Here is a 17775-nt window from a genome sequence, read left to right on the forward strand (position 1 = left end):
CTCTAGCTCTACAATGAGATTCTTTTAGGAAGATTCAGACAGCATTCCATTACTGGAAGAGCAGCATCCTATCCCAGCCAACAAGGTCTGGTGTATAAAGCAGGAAAATGTTGAGGGAGAATCTCAGCCTGAGTTAGGAGAACAGTTCATACAAGATTTTCTTTGAAAAGTAGCTCCTGAGGAAACTAGTATAAAGCGTATGCAGGGTAAACTCATGAATTGTTCGCCCTTTATAACATTGATAGAGAGAGATGCACAGCTGTTTGCGCCCCCCCCAGGTATCAATACATACTGAGTTAATTAATAAGTAAAAAGTGATTTTATTAAATACAGAAAGTAGGATTTAAGTGGTTCCAAGTAGTGACAGACAGAACAAGTGAATTACCAACTAAAATAGAATGGTGTGTTTTATTTTATGTCTAATCCAACTGAATACAGATAAAATCCTCACCAGTTCCAGAATGTTTCCTTTTACAGACTAATCTTCTTTTAGTCTGGGTCCAGCAATCACTCACACCCCTTTCAGTCACTGTCCTTTGTTCCAGTTTCTTTCAGGTATCTTTGGGAGTGGACTGGCTCTCTTTAGCCAGCTGAAGACAAAATGGAGGGGTCTCCCCTGGGCTTAAACAGGCTTTCTCTTGGGGGTGGAGACCCCTGCCTATCTTCTATGCAAAGTCCAGCTACAAAATGGAGTTTTGGAGTCACCTGGGCAAGTCACATGTCCATGCATGACTGAGTTCCTTACCAGCCAAGCCACATTCCTGGGAAAGCCCAGATGTGGATTGGTGTCTCCAAATTCATTGTTGGCTTAAGTGTTTCTTGACTGGGCACTTACTGAGAATAGTCTTTTCTCAGGAAGCTGACCAACTGCTTCACTACAGCCTACTTAGAATCAAACAAGTATGCAGCCAATATTCATAAATTCGAATACAAAAATGATACATGCAAACAAATAGGATTAATAGATTCAGTAGATCATGACCTTTACAGAGATATGTTACATGGCATATGTAGCATAAAACACTCTAGTTATATACATACGCACATTCATAAGCATATTTCCGTAAAGCCTTATGAGTGGCACCGTCACATCCAGAACTAGTAAAGAAGCATGGGAAATTCTGTATGGATTGTCCTGGCTTCTTGAGTTTTGCTGACTGGATCCATGCTGATCCCTGGGGATGCTTCAGATTGGGGGCAGAGTCTGTGGTCCTTTTCTGTGAGATGGGAAGCGGAGTCCTCCCCCACTCTAGTGAATGGATGTGGGAGGCCTCCATTATGAGCTCTGTTCACCACCACCACTGCTTGCTGGTTTTTAAATCAAGAAAAGGAAGTCTAGAGAGATACTGCTAACCAATTTTTTTTAATTGGACTATTTTAAAAGATTTAAATATTAAAATTATACACTGATTTCATATAATCAGGCTGTCTTTTGTGCTAAAATTCCACACAGACTTAGGTTTTTCAAATTTTCTGTTCTCACATTTGCCACTTTAGGAGAAATACGTTTGATGGTCCTTGTGCATCTATTGTCCTAGCTCTACATTCAGGGATTAAAAAAAAACACCAAACAGCTTTGATGCAGCAGCTGAGATAGAAATGCTGAATCTTTGCACTAGAATTTTCTGGTAAAGCTACAACATTTATATAAAACTAGATCTTCGGTGGAAGGGAAAAGATGGGGAGGACAACAGGAATAAGACTGAACACTTTTAATTCTAGAGCCAGAAGAAATTTCATCTTTTCCAGGGCAGTGTGGGAAAGTTATGGAGGCAGACAGACTGGCCTTCACCTTCATTAGCACAACTCAGAGTCTCTGTCCTGATATTCAAAGCCCTGCATAAGGCTGATTTCAGTTTCCTGAGAAACTGACTCCTCTGCAGCAGTGATCTCCCATGACAGTGTGTTCCCTGAATTATGAAACTCTGGATTATGAGGCATAGAACTTTCTCAGAGTTGGTCCTAGACTATGGTACTCACAACTGAATCAGATGAGAATGTTCACAGGTCTTACCAAGTTCAGAACTACCTGTAAGACTCCACTTCCTGACCTAACTTTCTTCAAAATACTTGTCTCATATTCATGGGAGCACTTACTGGCAGGGAAGGACGATAATAAGATTTTGTTTCAAGCTATATCAATAAGGGCCTAATACACAGGCAACAATATTCACGTAACATGACCACTTTCATGCCATCAGGGCTATAATGTGGCCATGTGGAAGCAATGTCTCACCATGAGAAAGAGAGTGTGTGTGTGTGTGTGTGTGTGTTTTCCTTCCAGACTCAGGACACTTGTTTGTTAAAGCTTTCATTCCACCCTCCCCTTCTTGCCCCAGCCTCCAAGAGTTAGAAGCACTACCACAGTCAAACTTGGACAATTACATTCTGTCCAACACACAACTTATTCTGAGATGTACCAAGCATCTGTAACTTCCATTGAAGACTCTGGCCCACAGTTTGTAATTCATTTTGTAAAGGACTTTGAATCCCTTAAGATGAAAGGAAGTATAAAAATATAAAATAGTATAATTAAAAACATTGCTAGAAAGTATATTACTGTACAGGAAAGGTAGGGGAGATCAACCTGTTGCAGAAGACATTTGTTTTTAATATTTTACTTCCTTTAGGCCTCACTTAGTACCTCTTTATGCTTATGGAGTGCCTATACAGTAAGTTGCATAGGAAACTATTGAGTCCAGAGAACTTTTTGTCTTAGTTCATATGCCTAATAATTCTGTAAATGCATAACTGAGTCTACAGAAGCTTTTGCCATCTCCCTGGAGAAAGGCTGTTATTTCCAAAATTGCAGGTTAAGCATTCCAGTGAGATTTCCATTCCAAATCTTCGTTTGTTAAATACGACAATTTTAAATGGAAGTTTCAGCCTCAATCTAAGACACCACAGAGTTATGCTCTAAAATGACCAGAAAATCAAGACTCATCTTAAAAGTAGTTTGATCTTTAAAATCCTAAAACCAATGCTTTAATTGTTCAAGATATTTTGTTGCTAGGCAAGGTATGGGTAATCCTTGAGTAGATTATCCCTAATTGCAGATTAAACAGGAAAACATGCATAGGGGCATGCAGCATGTTTTAGTGCTTCATCCTCCTGCCCTCTATGTAGACCATGTATGAGAGAATAACCATTCAAGATTCCGGTAAGTCAGTTGTTATGGATGAATGTGTGCAGACAATATTGACATTCTGGAAGTACTTAAATAAATTTAGGTTATAACGCTGCCCCTTCTTGCTCACTTCTACAGTGAAAGGCAACGAGCATTTCTGTATAATACCAAGGGAGCTCTGTCATATTGGGGCTGCCCTTTAACTCAAAGCTATATCTTCCTTTGCTAAGTTGTTTAAGATGTCTATACAATCCACTAGAATCTTGTTTATCTCAAAGAAACACAATTTATTTAAATTGAGTCAAGTAAGAGGTTTTCATAACGGCAATGCATTTCAGGAGAAATAACTTCTATTCAGACATGTTTGTTTTTGAACAACAGGATTCTGTTGCACTTAGGAGACCCGTTTCATTATAGTCAATATGGGAGAAGTAAACTTTTTCTTGCAATGCCTGGAAAAGAACTGAATAAAGATGGATGTTGGAGCTTAAAAATAACTTCTTTACCTGAGAGGGGGGAAAAAATGGGAAAAGTAACGGTTAAGAAAGTTGTGACTTGGTTCAGCCATGCTTACCTTGCAAGACCAGATAGAAGTGCTGCATAGGGTACTATGGCTGATGTCTTCATCATTTGCTCCACGCAGCTTTGACGATGCACCTCAGTTCTCCCTTTCGACTCTTGCTGTTCTATTTGAGTGAGTTTCTGGAGTAGATGCTGTAAAACATGATTTTATGTTGAGTCCAGATATTTTTGAAGTTAGACATTTCCAATCACCATTAAAACAGGCACAATGCTGTGATTAAATAAAACAAAATAGAAGTCACCTGGAAAGAAGATTAGAGCAGTACTTGAACTATGCATATTGAAATTCTGTGGTCCAAAGCAGGGTTCCTCACTGAGTGTATTAGTTTGCCTATACTGTCTTATGTAAGTACAAATTGTAAAGTGGCATTAGCCTCTCTTACTAATAATTTGTGGCACTGTATCTGATACTTTTGCATGCCTGCTGAAACAAAAATAAAGGTTTCTGCCCCTGAAGCTAGCTCTTCATTGCTACTAGCCAAAGTTTTGCTAAGGCCACAGTTAAGGTTATTTCTTGGCTGACAATATGGAAGGAAAGATAGACAAGCTTCTTTGGTAATGTCTCACATTTGTTGGTTTTCTTCTTAACTGGGAAACTCCCCATCTGCTAGGACAAGCAGACATTCTATGCATGAGCATGTCATGTTCATCTGATATTAAGCCTCTGTAGCATCTATATTCCATTATCAGAAGGTTTTTGTGAAGGTAAGAAGGAATTTGAACTGATTTCAGATTACAAAGGCAGGTCTAGTTAAGGTAATGTCTGGCATATCCCAGTTCTTAAAAGAATGTCAAAGAAGAAATTTTGAAAACAAGACAGATTCAAGCAAGTTCTCATCTTGCCAGGGCTATAATAATGGCTTACCAAAGTACTTGCTTGCTGATTGTAAACAGGCAATGACTATTTTTAGAGAGAGATTTCTTCTAATTGCAACACTTTTTTTCTTACTAGAATAAAAATATTGGGTAGAGCCTCTGCTGCTGACAAGATATGCTCAGTGCAATGGGGAAGGGATGGCAAGTGTCTCTAATCCAGACTCTGTGGGCTAGTCAGGTCCCTGCCATAAAGGTAAAGCAACCTTAGCATTACCCTATCTTATACCTGGCTGGCTCCAAGAGTCCTCTTGTCACTGAGGGATCACATTGCCACTGTTTTTCAAGAACAGGATGCACCATGGTGCCGTGCCCGTCCCTTCTCCTCCCCGCACACACAGTACCAGGAAATGTGACAGAGCTTCCACACTGGCTCTAGGTCTTCAGGAACTGGTTTAGGCTTGCTTTCCAGAGCTGAGTGGCCCAGTTATTTAGTTTTATATATACACCAATGTGCAGATACATAGTTGAAAAGATTAGTCTGTTTGTCCCTTGTTTCCAAAATGAAAGTCCTGAGGGGAGAATATACAGCTAACTGGGGGTGTTAGAAATATGTAACATTTGGGGAAGGTACATTATGAAACCACAGTAATGCTTCCATTAAATAATAAACTGATTTCTAATCTTAAACACAACTGGGACCCCTTCACACTTATCCTTGTGATAAATTTTAATCAGAAAAACTTTCTAACATTCAGGCCCCACAGGATAATTAAGCTGGCTGTGGAACCTTAGCTACAGGTGTCAGGTGTTTCAAATATTTGTTATTCTTGTAATCAATTCACTACCTCCACTTTGTCTGAAGATTTATTACTGAGAATTTATAATTCTAACCATCTCTTATAACATTACAATACATAGCCCTAGACCCAACTGTAGCTCTGCTTTGCAACAATAAGTTGTTACACAGGTTATTGACCTGTGAAAAGAATGGCAATACCGTGTACAACGATGATCCAAAGGGACTTCTTTACAGTTAAACACCAGTACTACTTTGGTTGATTGTAACAACTCATTTTCAGTACCAGAAAGGTGGTTCTTTAATGTTTGTTAAAATCACACAAGTACAGAACTCTAAAAAGTAATTGTAATTAAGATATTCTTACATTGTAATGATTTATTTATTCTTCCTGTATTAGTTTGCTTGTGTGACAAATTTTATGTTTATAATTCGTTGCTGATATCACAGCAATAATTCATAAGCAGTACACAGCTAGTTATGACTAACAAGTGAGTAGTGCTTAAGTCTTATGGGCACCAATCCAGTTGGAGAAATGTCACTCCAGAAAACTGTTTGGTGGTTATATCAAAAACATTTCGACAGCCAAAAAGACACTAGTTGCAGCACTCGTATACCATCTGTCACTTTAAGGGAACCCATTTTTCAGATGTATAGGTCACAGTCCCACCTGTTAGACTGTACTTTAATTTATGCATGTGGTTATTAGAGCTATAATCTAGTTCCTGACAGTAGCAATGACAAATAGTCAAGAGCTCTTATCCTCAGATGGGCAATTACAGATAAATATAAACTTCTTAATAAACATGCTCATGGTCAGCTAGTGTAGTTCTACTCACTTCAATAGCTGTACACCAGTGTTCCCCCATTTATCCCCTGCTTAAATTGGCCCATGAGTAGATGTATCTATTTCCCATTCCATTTACTATTACATTTTAAATGTAACCAGCAAAGAGGACAAATAAAAAAGGCCTATACGGTTATTTTTGAAAAAATTCACACATCTTGACAAGTTCATCTTAGATATTAAAGGTTTGTCCACCCTGTTTTCCTGGAAAACTTTGAATGGCTGGAGAACTGATAGGATAGAGGACAGGTCCCAAACATGTGAAATGCAGGGTTTTTTTGAGGGGTATGGGAAGAGAGATTTTAATTCAGATCGTGTCTAAGACATAACACAGTTGAATCATGGTAACTCCACCACCACCAAACTGCAGAAGGCAGTAACTGCTCCTCTTCTGGAGGAGGCTAGTGGGCTTTCCTAATTTGCCCCATCCTTGTCTTTCACTTAATGCACATTTGTGGGATTATGGAGAGTAGAAGGACCAGAGACAGACCAAAAGAGGATGAGATATTCCAGACAAGTCAGCAGTTTCAGTAGGGAGACTGTGCCACCATGTGACAGCAGAACAGACAGTCAAGAATAGTCTGTTCTGTGTCCTGCAAGGAAACTTGTTACACTCACTGCAGAATATATTTTGGCCTCTCAAGCTTAACTTTCTCCCAATCCCTTTTATTCATAGTACCCTGAATATAAAATTATTTACCCAGAAAATCCCTATTGTAAGATCAGTGCATTAGACTCATGTAAAACCAAAATATATTAAAACCAAACTGAAAATGTATGTAAAAAGTAAAAGGGGCTACAGAGTGCCCTAGTTCATCAAAAATGTCATGCAAATCAGCTAATAGCGATGGTCCCAAGCAGCAAATCTAAATTTAAAGAAAAGATCACATGCCTTTTGATTCTCAGCCCTAGATGTTATGCTAGGTATAGGCCCAATTCATAGAATCATAGAACTGGAAGGGACCTCGAGAGGTCATCTAGTCCAGTCCCCTGCACTTGTATGAAATTAAGATCCAGATTTCAAAGAAGCACACACCAAAATTTGTTGATTTATGGTTCCAGTTTAGGTCCATCTGTACTTAATTTACTGATTTTTCTTCGTATGATGAGCTACAGCTTTATCCTATGTTTGTGCTATATTTCTCTGTGAATAGATTACCAATTCTTCATGTGTGCTATTAGTGGTTATTCTTTCTGTGGTTTTGCATATGCCTAAAACTTTTCTGCTTGGTACTTTAAAGGTGACACTCCGAGATTCCCCAGCATCTTCAATCCCATAGAGATAACAGCAATGGAAACAAATGCTGTTCTTCTAACTTGGCTAGGAGTTACTACATAGCAACAGTTGATGTTCATGAGAAGTAGTTATTTTTCATTGTGTAGGATGACTGTGAATTCCCCACTAATCTGATGGGATTTAGAATCAAAGCAAAGCCAGTACAAACCTACAATAATTATGGTATCATGACAATGTTAGAATTATGCCAAAGCAACTCTTAGACCTTCAGAGGCAATTCAGTACAGTGTAGTGTCACAAAAGACTAGCAGGTAGAGATTTCCTCAACAGTGACTGTATCTAAAAATTGAGTGACTATCTATACTGAAGCCCAATAATCTGACAAAATAAAGCAGTTCCAGGTCTGCAGTGAGCTGGTGTCTGATCACATGGTACTAGCTTTACTCCTTGTATCCAGCTGTTAAATTGCTTTACGAGATTATTAAAAAACCACTTTCTTTCTGTTAAATGGCAAGCCATTGCTTTAGGTGCCACAGGGATTTTGTAGATTGCAAATGGGAGGAGAGATGGCTAGGCAATCACAAGTGGGTTGGTGATATGTCTATGAGACACTCAGACTATTAAAATGTAGATGATAACATGAAAAAAGTTTGAGAACTTCTGGAGTAAAAATCAGGAAACACTTCTCTCAGCATGCTAACAGTAAATTTTTGCAAGTTATTATAATTCATCCTAATTGCATAGAGATTCGTGATCAGTGCAGAATACATAATTTCTATTGAGGTCTGAACCTCTCAGTATAAGACCCTTATTCTTAGTGAGTATCTCCATTTTCTCAATGGTTGTGGTGAAAAACGCTGCTCTATATTTGACCTTTCGTGAAGGATTTTACACAGTTTTAAAACTAAAATGATTGCTATCTTTGTACCATATAGTCATCACAATATATACTGTGTGATAGACCCAGGCCAGTTGGTAACAGCAGAGTAGTAAAGGGAGATATACTGGCCACTGGATAAGCAGTTTTCTGTTCCCTGAGTGACCAGAGCAGGGGCTGCTCCAGGCTAATGAGAACACCTGACTCCAATTAACCTGCTAAGAGTCAGGTGAGGCTGTTAAGCACCTGACTCTAATAAAGGCCCCTCTGAGGCTATAAAAGGGCTCACTCCAGTCAGGCCAAGGGGGAGTTAGGAAGAGTGTGAGAGAGGAACTGGGAGCAAGAGGTGTGCAAGAAGCTGAGCATGAGTAGGCATACTGCTGGAGGACAGACGTACAAGCGTTATCAGACATCAGGAGGAAGGTGCTGTCTTGGGGACAAAGAAGGTGTTGGGAGGAGGCCATGGGGAAGTAGCCCAGGGAGTTGTAGTTGTCGTGCAACTGTACCAGGAGGCACTCTAGACAGCTGCAGTTCACAGGGCCCTGGGCTGGAACCTGGAGTAGAGGGTGGGCCCGGGTTCCCCCCAAACCTCCCAACTCCTGATCAAACACAGGAGGAATTGACCTGATTGTGGCTTCTACCAGAAGGGAAGGTCTCTGGGCTGTTTCCTGACCCACAGGGTGAATCTTTGAGGTGAGCAAATCTGCCAATAAGCGCAGTACCCACTAAGGTAGAGGAGGAACTTTGTCACAACTGTTATCAGTAGCTGATTTATTAGATAAGCAACATGGGCCAGATTCTGTTTCTCTACTAAATGAGTACAGAAATAACATCCATTACAAGTGACAAAATCCATGGTAGGACCCAAATAGGGAGTGAGGGAGCTGTGCAGTTGAAGTGACAAGCAGACTGGGAATCTGCTCTGAAACCTATGACCATGCTCCCTGATCCCCAAGTCCAGCCACATCCCTCCGCATCTTAATGGGCCAGAAGAGTTATAGTTCTCACTGTTTTGAAGGAGCCAGGAACAAGGCCAATAATTGCATGTGATATTTTTCCCTTTCAGCCCATGTCCTTTTAAATACGTGTACCCCAAAGCCAGAACGTGGTCCTATAAGTATGAGACAGGTTCTAGAAGATTTCTCCCCAGGAACTTATATTTATCTACAGGCAGTACTGCTGGAAATAAAATGATCTGTCAAGCTGGCTTATTGAAAACAATCCACCTGGGACAGACAGACCAACTAGCAACCCAGCAGAACAAGATTTGAGATTTAATGTTCCCTAGCTAATGTACAACTGACAAAAATAAATTGCAATAGTAAACAAGAAAGTGTTACAAGTGGACCAAAGAAAGGAGCAAAATTTCAATTTACTGTTAACACTGAAACTGTTTTCATATTACTCTAATACAGGGGTGGGCAAACGTTTTGGCCTGAGGGGCCATATCTGGGTATGGAAATTGTATGGCGGGCCATGAATGCTCACAAAATTGGGGGTTGGGGTGCGGGAGGGGTGAGGGCTCTGGCTAGGGGTGCAGGCTCTGGGGTGGGGTTGAGGGTGAGGGATCAGGGGTGCAGGAGGGGAGCAATGAATTCAGAGGGCGGGGGGGAAATCAGGGCTGGGGCAGGGGGTTGGGGCACAGAAGGGGGTCAGGGGTGCAGGTTCCAGGAAGCACTTGCTGCTGCTTCCAGGAGCTGCTTGATGTATGTCCCCCCTCTGGCTCCTACACAGAGGTGTGGCCAGGCGGAACCACGGGGGGGTGGCACTTGGCTGCCCCTAAGCATAAGAGCTGGGGGGGGGGGGGAACATGCCGCTGCTTCTGGGAGCCAAGCAGAGCCATGGCATGCGAAGAGCAGGGAAAGGCCCCAACCCCGTTCCACGGCTGGAGCGCAGGCGGGGAAAGCCCCAGCTCGAAGGCTGGATGAAAACATCTGAAAGGCTGGATGTGGCCCCTGGGCCATAGTTTGCCCACTCCTGCTCTAATAGTACAAGTAGTTACTAGTCCCCACATAAAAATAATAAACATTATGTAATGAAAGTCACCTTTAATGCTAAACAAAAAATGGCTGTATCAAAGCCAGAGATTTCAACCATGCTTAAATATATATTTCAACTCTAGGGAACAATTCAAAACGTGCAGTTATCAATATGATTCTGTGATCTTCAGAAGAGTAGTTATCACAATGAAGTCTATACATATTTCACTGCCTGGTCCAGTCATCAGGGCTATAAGGGAAGTGAGTCCTACCTGAAATTTCATACAGTGACATGGGAACCTGGAGTGACAATATTTAAATTGATTGTGTTTTTCAGTTCTTCCCTCCCTTAAACGTAATGCAGCAGCTAGTTCTGAGCCCTAGTCTGACAGGGCAGACTGAAATGAGCCCTGAATATCATACTACATTCCACAGAATAAAAAATTGTACTGTGAGATGAGAACAGCAGTAGCTGCAGGTCTCTTCAGGATATTTTTAAAAGACTCTTTATTTGAGCATCCTAATGAATTTTAATAAAAAAAAAGAGAACTGACCATGCTTGTTTTCTTTATTGTGGGTTTTCTTCCTTGTTGAGTGACCCTGTTTATTTCCTTTCTGAAAAGATAACAAAAGACAAAGTCACTAAATCCAGTTTTGTTCAAATACTGCTGTAAACACTCATTTCAAAAGGGACACTTAGCAGGGCGCAAGTAACCAAGTTGATCGTTTGTTAGAAGGGCAATAAAACATTTAGGAAATCTGAGACCATAACTCTCTACTTACTCTGATAAAAAGTCTATTAATAGCCTATAATGCCTTGTCCTAAACTCAGAGAATAAGAGCTGAGATTTTTAAAGAAAGGCCCCACTTTTACTGACATTACAGTAGGCTTCAGTTACAACAATCAGTTTATTTTAAAATACATTTACTACAACCTATCAATACTTTCAAATGCAATGGGTGAAATGTGGTCCTGTGAGCACAAATCTGTGTTGTATATGTGGAACAGGGTCCACATTGCAGGTAAATTCCAGGACTACAGCATAGTCACTATTCCATACTATGGGTTCCTGTATGTGCATACCCTATACAGGGATGTTTTAGGCCACTCAAGTGACTGCATGGGATTTAGAATAAAAGAAAAAGCAATACAAGCCTATAATGATTATCAAGAGAATGCTAAAGTCATACCTAGTCTGACAGGGCAGGCTGAAATGAGCCCTGAAAACAGTATTACATGGCACAGAATATAAAATTGTACTGTGAGGTGGGAACAGAAGTAATTGTGAGGCTCTTAAGGATTTTTTTTAACTAGGATTTTTTGGAGCATCCTAATGAATGTTGCTAAATGACAGGAAAACTGCCAGTAGCCCTAATATACATCAACAACATTCAGAGACCCTGCTGCATGTCCATTCTGGTCTGCTCGCAAGTGTTAACACAAATCTCATTTTGATTAATGTGTCTTTCTTTAAAGACTATGTTAGAATTCAACCACAAGCTATTGCTTTTGATGCAACAATTACAGGGTGACTGTCTATGGCCTGAGTTACGCTGGAGGTCAGACTAAATGATCATAATGGTCCCTTCTGGCCTTAAAAATCTATTAGTCTATAGTACTGCACTGTGGGTTGCATGGGTCTTATGCACACACCACATTCCTTGTGCATATAGAGATGCTCTGAGTACTCATTGAAACAGATGATACATATAACCCAAGAAAAGGCTATAGCCACTGGCTTGCCAATTTCCATTTTCACTATGCTTTAGAAAAGAATCCCTTTAACACTAAATATATATCATAATCAGAGTTTTAATTGAGGTTACAATAATATAAATATAATCACAATCCCAAAAACAGAGGAGCTATAATTTAAGAAATTTTTTTTTTTTTGAAAAATAGCCATTGGCTAGTGAGAGCCTTTCAGTATATGAAGAGGAGTCTTCCCAAGCATACTGTAGGAAAATAAAGTTTTATTAGGAATTGACTTGCCAAAAATCTTTGATATAACTGTTCTGCTAACCAAGTTAAACTCTTACAAAAGTAAGATTTTTCACAGGAGAGAAGACCAGATCCCAAAAGTTAGCATGTGTCAGGAGTCTACCCTCACTTGAAACTGGGCGATTTCAAAGTGAGGACCCGCATGTCTTCCCCCCACCCCAAAATCCTAGGGTAGGTCTCCTTCAGGCTGCCACCACTCGGTCGATTACGTGGGCCGAGACACCCCTATATTCCCCCTCCCACTCCCCTTTCCAGAGACGTTCCCTGGGGAAATACAGATCCACTCATCGGAGGGAAACCTCCCCCCCCCCTCTCTCTCTCCTAGCCACTGGAAAGAGATACCTGATTCAACTGTTTGAATCAAACCCAGGAGGAACTATCTCCCCCCTCCCTTCTCTGCCCGGAGATAAGCCTGTCTCACCACCGAGAGAGTGTCTTCGCCCCTCCCCCTATCCACAGTAGAAGGGATTTAATCAAGTCTTTATAGAAAGAATTTATTAAAAGGAAAACAAGAAAATACAGAATCTCTATGAGCCCAAGCTGGACACTCATAGGGTATAACCTTGCTAAGTTTTGGAGAGAATCCTCTCTCTTTCTCAGTACACAAAACAGCAGAATAAGAATAATCAATAACAAACACACAGAATTGCAAGCATAGGATTATTAGGTGAGGACACAACGTATCTTTCTAATACTCACTATCTTGACTAGAAGAAATTAGTTCAGAAAGATGGAAACTTGTAGACTTGATTAAAACATCTGGACCCTTGTAACTCCAGACGGCTAAAGACAAAGACCCCCCCAAACAGAGGGAAAAGTTCCCTCCTAGGAGTTTCAAATTCTCTTCCCTGATTGGTCCTCAGGTCAGATGCCCACCAGGTACTATGCTTTAACCCTTTACTAACTATTCATGACACGCCCCCCAAATCGTCACAGTGGGATCCACTGGCGGCGATTTCCTCCTAGTACTGTAAAACAAGCAGAGTAATAAAACACATGCACTATTACATCGACTACTAAGCATGAAAACATATTAAGAACAGTTTTTAGCCACTTGATTCTGGGAAACTTTCACGAGAGAGTGCATCAGCAACTTTGTTGGAAGCTCCTGAAATGTGTTGAATGTCAAAGTCAAAGTTTTGGAGAGCTAAGCTCCAGCGGAGAAGTTTCTTGTTGTTTCCCTTGTTGGTGTGAAGCCACTTTAGCGCAGCATGGTCAGTTTGTAGCTGGAACTGCCGGCCCCAAACGTATGGGCGTAGCTTTTCCAAGGCATACACAATGGCGTAACATTTTTTTTCACTGATGGACCAGTGGCTTTCCCTCTCAGACAGTTTCTTGCTGAGAAATACGACAGGATGGAAGTTGTGATCTGGTCCTTCCTGCATTAGGACCGCTCCTACCCCACGTTCAGATGCATCGGTGGTAACTAGGAAGGGTTTGTCAAAGTCTGGGGCCCTTATTTTCTCCGAGAAGGTTGATCATTAGGTTGAAGAGGGGTTGGATTGGGTGGAGTTTGCTGTTTAGTTTTTTCTAATTCCAGAGCCTGTCTCTGGATTTCCAGTTCTTTGTCTTTCAACTCCAGTTGTCTTTTGTGCTCAGCCTCTTTGGCTTGTATTTTCTCCATTTCTCTCTTGTGCTCAGCCTCTTTGGCTTGTATTATCTCCATTTGTCTCTTGTGATCAGCCTCTTTGGCTTTTTCTTTCATTTCAATCTCCTTGAGTTTTAATTGTAATTTCATGTCTTGTAATTGCAGTTCTTTGTGTCTTGTTTCCAGTTTAGATGCGGCCTTGGCACTCATTGTGTCTGTGTCCTGGCGCTGGCCACACCCCTCTGCAGTCCGTGAACTGTTTGTGGTGTTTGACAGTCCCTAACCCTGGCTATGATAACTTGAGTACAGAAAGATAAAGCAATCCTCTGTATAGCAAACTGTGGTTTGTGTAATGTGACTGTTTTGTACTGAGAAAGAGGGAAATTTGTAGACTTGATTAAAACATCTGGACCCTTGTAACTCCAGACGGCTAAAGACAAAGACCCCCCCAAACAGAGGGAAAAGTTCCCTCCTAGGAGTTTCAAATTCTCTTCCCTGATTGGTCCTCAGGTCAGATGCCCACCAGGTACTATGCTTTAACCCTTTACTAACTATTCATGACAGCATGTTCTCAAACAAAAGGACTTGGCACTTATGTTGTATCTGGACTGAAATGAGCTTGGCAATAATACATTTTCATGAGATCTGGGGCTTTGAGAAGAAGTTGCATTAATGTGCAGAAAATATTAATAGCTAATAGTTTACACAGCAGCAAGTTCTACTCTTGAGGAAACATTCTTTAGGATGGATCCTCCAGAAAGAGCACTTGAATGTTAAACATAAGAACAGTGAATGCTAGTACTTTACAGATCCAAGTAAAGTCTGTTTTTGATCTACCCTTTTTTGCATTGCCAACAACTGTTTTGCTTTTCTGAATTCAGCATTTCTTAGTCACAGTAAAAGGCACAAATATGGTTCTCCTTGATGATCTGTTAGGAGGTAGCCAGAAGCATTGGCATCTGTTGGAGACCTCAAATTATTTTCTAGCTCTTCCTCATATTAAAGCCCCTTGAAAAGCAGAACTCTTATCTGAGCCTCTGAGAATGGATCTACTAACTGCTATTGAAACCAAAAGGACAATAATGAGTTTCATTGGTAACTTTTTGCTAGTGTTTAGTTCTGTTGTCTTCTGGTTTCTCTCATCTTCAAAAACAAACAAAACAAAACAAACTAGTTTTTGCTACCCTGGTATTAACTGCAAAAGAGAAACATAAAATTCTGATACAAAGAAACAAAACACAAACACCAGAAGACAATTAAAAAGGACAATGCATACAAACTTAAGAGATCACAAAGTGTATAAAGACCTGCTCATATTACTCATTACTCCAGAGTTTGTTATGGCTCTTAGTCATGTTGAAAACATTGTATTCTGTATTATAAGGACTATAAAGTAAAGAATACACTACATAGGGTACAGAGTTAAGCACCATTAGAGCTCAATTCTTGAAGAAGTTGATCCTATTCTTAGGTGCTTAAACATTACCATGGACTTTAGTAGATCAATCTTGCAAGTACTTACTATTAGGCTGTTAAACAGCACTTATCTCATTCACCATTTGAGCACAGTCATGCCTCAGTTTCTCTCTGCACCGAACTAAGAATTCTCCCTTTACAATAAGCAGTCCTTTTCCTTTTGGTGCAGAGTTCAACAGTCCTGTTCTGTAGTCATGTGGGCTACAGAAACACCACCTCTCTAACTAGAGGCCAAACCACAAGAAATTCTCCCTATCTGCAAAAGCCCCTCTCAAAGTCCACAATATCTTTCCTTAATGAGATCCAACTGTCTGCTCCTCCCTCCATGATTGATAATTTGCATATAGCCCTCATGGTGTGCTGAATTTTCTTCTCCCTGCCTTTGCAGGGAGCTGGCTTTTCCTTTTTCTTTTCCTGTGTCATTGTACCGCCTCCCTCCTTCTAACAAGAGCACACACGTACTCAGAAACATATTCAGAAAAAGCCTTGTTCCCCTCACATTATCAAGACATAAAGAGGCTCCAAAGGGACCTCTCACTGTTCTTGGCTAGATTGAAAATGACCAGAAGGTGGAGTCTCAGGAGAAAGATGGAGGAGAAGTGAAAAATGGATACAAATGAGGGCATGACAAGGATTCTGATATGGATGTAGTGAGCCTGTGGAAAGAAAGATAATGTATTATTCAAGAAATGCAGCATGTTGTGAATACATGATTGTGAAACTCCACAGGTAAAGGACTGTTCTTTCCTTGATACACATGACTAGTGCTTGAATGTACAGATCCAGGGGAGAACAGAAATCGAATAGACCACTTAATTTTATTAGATACTAGTGACAGTTTTGTACTTCTGTTTTTCCCAGATTTATTCTTGCTTTAGAACACCAGACAGCCTTCCTGAGAGAAGTAGCTCATTCTCCCATATCTACTCAAAGGAAGATTAATATACCTCAATCATAGACACTGCCCATCGGATGCAGCAGTGTTTGAAGTGTCTAATAGCAGTACAAAATCATGGCGTGTGATATCAATAAATACAGCATAACAATGATGTGGAGTCATCTTCAGTGGTAGATTCTCAAATTACAATATGATACAGGATTATATTAAAATGTAACATGCACAGCACAGTACTTACTGACCCAACATGGAACAATTTCTATGAGCTTAATAATAAATGCAATGCACCAGGCCAGGCCCGGCTCCAGGGGTTTTGCCGCCCCAAGCAGAAGAAGGGAGAAAAAAAAAAAAGCCGCGATCGCGATCTGCGGCAATTCAGCGAGAGGTCCTTCGCTCTGAATGGGAGTGAGGGACCCTCCGCCGAATTGCCGCCAAATACTTGAAAGTGCCGCTCTGGAGTTGCCGCCTCAAGCACCTGCTTGATAAGCTGATGCCTGGAGCCGGCCCTGCACCAGGCAATTCCTTTCTATTCACTCTGAATAAGTTCATTTACAGTATCCTTAAGTCTGGTGCTATGGGGATTTATGGCAGATGATGGAATTTCTGCACAAAATTTGACCCAGACTGATGCTGCCAGCTTTATCTTAACAGGTGTTTCTGAATAAGAATGCCCTTATTTCAATATAATTTAAATCAAAGGCCTTAAGAAAATAATAAACTATTTAAGAGTTAAGAAATAGGGCACTCTTACTACACAGAGAGATATGCACCAAAATAACAAAGTACAAATTGCAACCATTTTAGCTATTTTAGTTCCAAGTTTTGTGCAGATAAATCCCAAGAGAAAGGTATAGGGCCAGAAGAACCATATTGTTTCCACAAAACAAGGCCATGATGTTTTCATATCATTAGCAGCTACCTAGGAGGTAGAAGCAAGCAGGGGAAGGAGGAACTCTGAGCCACTTGCTCTTCATTGTTATTAGTTGTACTACAGGAGTGTCACCCACCCAGCTGCACTCAGGGCTAGGCTATGTACCAACACCCAAGGAGAGACCACCCCTGCTGTGAAGAGTTTACTGGCAAAGGGGAGGGGACAGGGATGATGATTATTAGCTCCATTTTAGGGCCTGAGGCAGAGAGGCCAAGTGACTTACCCCACGTCACACAGGGAGGCTGCGGCACAGTGCAAGCATATACCGCGAGGCTCAGGCCAGTGCTGTCACAAGCCCATCCTGCCAGAGCCCTGCAGGTCCCCCACAAGCAGCAGGGGACTCCCCAGCCCCCAGCAGCGCCCTTTGGCCTCTGCTTTCACGCTGGGGACTCCCATTTTCCAATTTCTCTCACAGGCTCCCAGAGGGCACTGGAGTCCCCCAGGGAGACTTATGGCAGGAAGTAGAAGCAAGACCTTCTACCCACAAAAACTGCTGGTTGCTTTGGCTCCAGCTCTATGGTCATTGGCCAGAGCAACCTTGCTGTAAGCAGGGGAACTAGAAGAGTGTGGGTAGTGTCTCCCTGCTGCTTCCTGTTAGACCTTGGCTTGGAGAGAGCAG

At 41.1% G+C, this 17775-nt stretch overlaps 1 long non-coding RNA gene across 2 annotated transcripts; it reads right to left on the minus strand.

Annotated features, from left to right (window-relative positions):
- Nucleotides 1-3529: 3529 nt before the first annotated feature.
- On the minus strand, nucleotides 3530-17518 carry LOC123343752. Of its 2 annotated transcripts, none has more exons than XR_006572342.1 (4): nucleotides 17380-17518; nucleotides 10816-10876; nucleotides 3702-3841; nucleotides 3530-3590 (listed from the first exon to the last, which is right to left on the minus strand). It is a non-coding gene; the product is annotated as an uncharacterized LOC123343752 (long non-coding RNA). The 2 variants fall into 2 exon arrangements; XR_006572341.1 differs by lacking the exon at nucleotides 17380-17518 and adding an exon at nucleotides 15374-15568.
- Nucleotides 17519-17775: the final 257 nt, after the last annotated feature.

Source organism: Mauremys mutica, chromosome 11 (assembly GCF_020497125.1).
Source record: "Mauremys mutica isolate MM-2020 ecotype Southern chromosome 11, ASM2049712v1, whole genome shotgun sequence".
NCBI lineage: Eukaryota > Metazoa > Chordata > Testudines > Geoemydidae > Mauremys > Mauremys mutica.